General features: G+C 40.0%; 1 pseudogene; it reads right to left on the bottom strand.

Annotated features, from left to right (window-relative positions):
- Positions 1–3409: 3409 nt before the first annotated feature.
- Positions 3410–4401, bottom strand: LOC124508315 (heterogeneous nuclear ribonucleoprotein A1-like; annotated as a pseudogene).
- Positions 4402–5141: the final 740 nt, after the last annotated feature.

Genomic DNA, 5141 nt, shown 5'->3' with positions numbered 1-5141 from the left:
TCAGCACAGAGACCAAAGCCTGACATGGGGCTCAATCCCACAAACCACAAGACCATGACTCGAGCCAAAATCAAGAGTCAGACGCTCACCTGACTGAGCTACCCAGGGTTCCTTAAGAATGCATTCTTAAGCAGAGTCTCAGTCTTGCAGTTTTTTCCTGAATCCACTGTTATTATAGTACTGGTATGATGGTAAGGTATGGAGAAGAAGAAGCTTTCTACAATCTTATGATTAAATCCTAGTTGTTCAGTGGCCTTGTGTCTCTGGGCTGAGACCTTAACATGTGTTTCTTTGCTTCCTTTCCCTCTCCTTTAAATGAGAGGAAGGTTAGAGGAGAGTGCAGTGGGAGAAATTCCCTACCTCTGTGTGTGATAAGGCTCTGGAGAGTAGGCCTTGGTTATGGAGAACACTCTGGGCATATTTCACAGTGGTTACTCTTGTCTTCCCCTTGCCATAGCCATGAGGTGATCTTTCTTGGCCCTTTACCATGGAAACCTAGTGGTGTTCCTGGAGGTGAAGTCCATGAATGTGTGAGGGTCCTGTGAGACCTGCAGGCCTCAGGATGTTCTCACTGTCAGGCTAGTCCATACTCAGCCTCCAGAAATTCATCCAAATTTCCATTTAAATGCTTCTACCAATTTTTGGCCCAATTGTCTTCTGCTCCAGAAGAGCAAATCTCAGTTCTTGCTCTCCAGGTTTTGGCATGGTGGTTTGTCCTACAATCTTCATTCTTTGATGTTTTGAAGAAAAGTCACTGATTTTCAGCCAGTTTAATATTAGCTTTTCCTAAGGATGAAACTGATTATTTACAAGCTTTTAACACCTTGGATCCTGAACTGGAAGTCTAGATATCTTTTACAGTATCTAGCACTGCATTAAACAGGCATCAGCAAACCATGTCTTGGCTGTGTTTCCACCATTGCTACTTGGCCCATTTTGCCACCACTTCCCACAGCTTCATAGGACAATCTTCTTGCCAAAGGAAAAGATTTGGAGCTTTGGCAAGTTGTGTTCTAATGACTGACAAACTCTGAAATATAGGTACTAACTTAGTACTAACAGTGAGTGATGGGTGACAACCAAGATTAAGTCAGGATTATCTCACTTAGCTTCTTGTTTCCTTGTTCCAGACGTGTGTATTTGCATCATGGCCAAAAACCCATTTCTGTTGGGCTGGACCCTCAGCCTCCTCAGGAAAGTCCATTTCTGGCATCTCAGATATATAGGACCTTCCCTGAGGTCTTGGTTGCTGAGATGTAGAGAGCCTTTAGTTTTCTTATTTATGGTTTTGTTTTTACTTAATGGCAACCTGTTTCCTCTCCTTTCTGTCCATCCTTCCATCATTCCTTCCTTCCCTCCCTCCTTCCTTCCTTCCTTCTCCTTTTAATATTAGTATTTAGCATGTTTGTGTTAAGTTAAACATTTTACTCTTTAATGATAGCGTTTATCAGAACAAGACAATTTAGCTGAAGATGGCTGCCTGGTGAGACTTTTCAATACTGATTTTAAATGCAAATTAATACAAGCAATTACCAGATATTATACATGCTCTTAAAATGGAATGCTTTAAATGACATTTCCCTGGCAATCTGTGTGAATCCCAAAGATTAGGCATTCTCTTTATTCACTAAATTAAATATGCATCCACAGCCCAGTTTGAAGTTACTATCATATGATCATTCTTATTGTAGCCATTTCCAATAAAGATGACCTTATCAAATAACAATTACCTAAAGAATTATTTCCCACTTGGGAATATATGTTTGGAAAGAGATATACCTTTTGTGTTTGGATGGGTTCTGACAGAAGATGAAGACCAACGTAACATGTTAGGGAGGTGGATTTTTTTCCCCTCAATCCAAAGTTAGGGAACTAACATTTATTGAGTCTTTTTTGTGTCAAACACTTTCCATTCATCCAGTATTCAATGAATATTTATTGAGTGCTACCATGTTTTGGCCATATGTTTTAAATTCTGGGAATGCAATGGGATGGGACATACTCAGTCCCTTTTCTTACGAATCTTATATTCTGGTTGGGAAAAGAAAGTGAATCCAGAGAATGATAAGTAGCCTGATGTGTGGGACAGAGAATGGCTGGGTGAGGAGATACAAAGAGGGTATACATTAGATAGGGTAGAGAAAGCAAGTCCTATTTGAAAGGTGGCATTTGCAGTGAACTATCAGAGAGTCAGCCAACCACTCATTTTCTAATTTTTACAACAATGTGAGACAAAGGTAACATTAGTTCAGCTGATACAGGCAAAGAAATTACTCAACTAGATTAAGTCATTACTCTAAAGTTACACAGACTTCAAATCTTACTCCTTTTGCCTCCAAAGCTGTTCACTGCCCATCATATCCCACAGGTACTTGTTCACCAGCAGCCTCAGGCTGGGGCAGAAACAAGCTCTTTGTTTGCCTGATCTTGGACTTTAGACGTGAAACAGAATTTCCTAAGAAAACTAATGCGGGGTCGTATATTTTTCAATAAGAACATTAAAAGAAGAAAAGACAACTGCTTAATTTTAATTACTTTTTCATTTAAAAATGTATTTTAATACCAAAAAAGTAGAAGGGGTATTTTCTGAGATTAAAGGACACGAATCTGAATTAAATGAAATCAGCTTCATGAAATGCGTTATTTTGTCTTTATCTTACTTATTTCACAGAGAACTACTAGAGCCACGACTTAAGTGGATCCATTTGAGAACCGATGGACTCAATGACCTTTGGGATTATATTCAACCTTGAGAATCTTAGGTTGATGTCAACCTCCTAAGCTTGATGTGTGGAGAGGCAACACAGGAAGATGCTCTTCTGTGAGGATATAAACTTTCTATTAATTGAATCAGTCCAGGAAAAGGTAGGTCATCATGACCTAAACATTTTCAGTTTGAGTCACTTGAAATGTTTATCTGTTTAGGGAAAAGGAGATGATGTATTCTCTGTTCACTAAAAAGTTCAAACACAACTTAAAGCTCATTACAAAATAATTTACAAACTGTTTTTCGGTAGGCAATTGCTCACAGTGGCTCGAATAAGTTAAGAGCTTAGATTCATTGCTTTTCCTATTAATTAAATAGAAAGTAGAAATGACCATTTGGACTTTTTTTTTTAAGACACATTTATACATTTAGCAACCAACAGCATGCGTGCAAAAAAAAATCTACATTAAAACCCTTTGTTGGAATGCTTTACACTTTCCACAGAACAGAAACTAAAATAACTTGTTATGCAATTAGTCACAAATACAGTCCTTGAGTTTTTTGCCCATACACACAAGTAATATCTAAAACATCCCCCTTTTTTTTGTAGCATCTAGGCCCTGCCACCACTGTGCTTGGCTGAGTTCACAAATCTGTTGCAACCTATAGCTTCCCTGTCATCTCTCTGGCTCTCCTCTCCTGCTAAGATTTGTTTCCTGGCAGTAATTCAAACCTTCTGCCACCGCCATAGGTACTGCTGCTGGAACCACCATAGCCGTGTTGGTTTCATGGTTTGGCAAAATATTGGCCACCGCCACCATAGAGGCCAGAGCTTCTACCTCCAAAATGTCCTCCTTTCATGGGTCCAAAATTTGAGGATTGATTGTTGTAATTGCCAAAATCATTATAGTTTCTACCACCTCCAAAACTGCGTCCATCATTACCAAATCCATTATAGCCATCTCCACTGCCACCATATTCACCACCACCTTTACTGCCACCAAAGCCACCTCTCCTACTGAAGTTTCCTCCATGACCAAAGTTGTCATGCCCACCAAAACCACCTCTATGACCCCCACCAAAGTTTCCAGAACCACCTCAACCTCTTTGGCTGGAATGAAGCACCAGCCATCTCTTGCTTAGATAAGGCTTTCCTTACTTCACAGTTGTGGCCATTCACAGTAGGATATTTTTGAATGACAGTCTTATCTACAGAGACATGGTCATCGTAAGCTACAAAAGCAAAGCCCCTCTTCTTGCCACTGCCTCAGTCAGCCATGATTTCAGTCACTTCAGTTTTCCCATACTGTTCAAAATAATCTCTTAGATGATATTCTTCAGTGTCTTCCTTAATGCCACCAACAAAAGTCTTTTTGGCAGTTAAGAAGTCACTCGGTCTTTGAGAATCTTCTCTTGAGACAGCCCTCTTTGGTTCTACAACTCTTCCACCCACCTTGTGTGGCCTTGCATTCACGGCTGCATCCACCTCTTCCATAGTAGCATACGTGGCAAACCCAAAGCCTCCGAAGCACTTGGTGTTTGGATCTGTCATTACCACACAGTCCATAAGCGTTCCCCATTGCTCAGAATTGCTTCTCATACTTTCATTAGTTGTTTCAAAGCTCAAACCTCTGATGAAGAGCTTCTACAGCTTTTCTTAGGAGAAAAGACTTAGGAGACTCTGACTTAGACATGACAGAAGTGGAAGGGGAGACTTTTAATGATGCTTGCTCCGTGGTGTCCATGGACAGAAAGCAACCCTTTGGACTTATATGAATAAGAATGTACGTGTGGGTATCTTTGTCATGAATATTCAACTATTGATCACTTTATGGTACTGATATAATTTATTTCTTTTCCTAACCATGAAACATAAGCAAAACTAGAAAATGTAAAAGAATAAATACTGTATAAAATTCTATGAAAACATAGGCGTGCCTGGGTGGCTCAGTCAGTTGAGTATCTGACTTTGGCTCATGTCATGATCTCACGGTCTGTGAGTTCGAGCCCCGCCTCTGGCTCTGTGCTAATAGCCCCGCCTCTGGCTCTGTGCCAGAACCTGGCACCTGCTTCAGATTCTGTGTCTCCCTCTCTCTCTGCCCCTCCCCCACTCATGCTGTATCTCTCTTTCCCAAAAATAAATAAACGTTAAAAATTTTTTTTAATTCTATGAAAGTATAATGGCAATTACAGAAGAAATAATTACGTACAACAGCAGCAATAGCATCCTTGAGGCTGTTTCTACAGTGTTTCGAGTACCTGGCTGTATCAGTCGTGCCAGAGTTCATCTCCTAGAGAGACAGGATAAGAAGTGTTGTGCTAAAGCCTCAAGGATCAGTTGAAATTTTGGTTCTGTACATAAGTAAAAATAGTAAAGATACAGGCTGTTTGAGTGTCTGGCTTTTTTTTTTTTTTTTTTGCCAATATAAGTATT

Source organism: Lynx rufus, unplaced genomic scaffold, assembly GCF_022079265.1.
Source record: "Lynx rufus isolate CCGP_SWC_20201006 ecotype Redwood Valley unplaced genomic scaffold, mLynRuf1.p SCAF_13, whole genome shotgun sequence".
NCBI lineage: Eukaryota > Metazoa > Chordata > Mammalia > Carnivora > Felidae > Lynx > Lynx rufus.
Note: the sequence above shows the minus strand (reverse complement) of the source record. Positions and strands in the feature narration are given on the sequence as shown.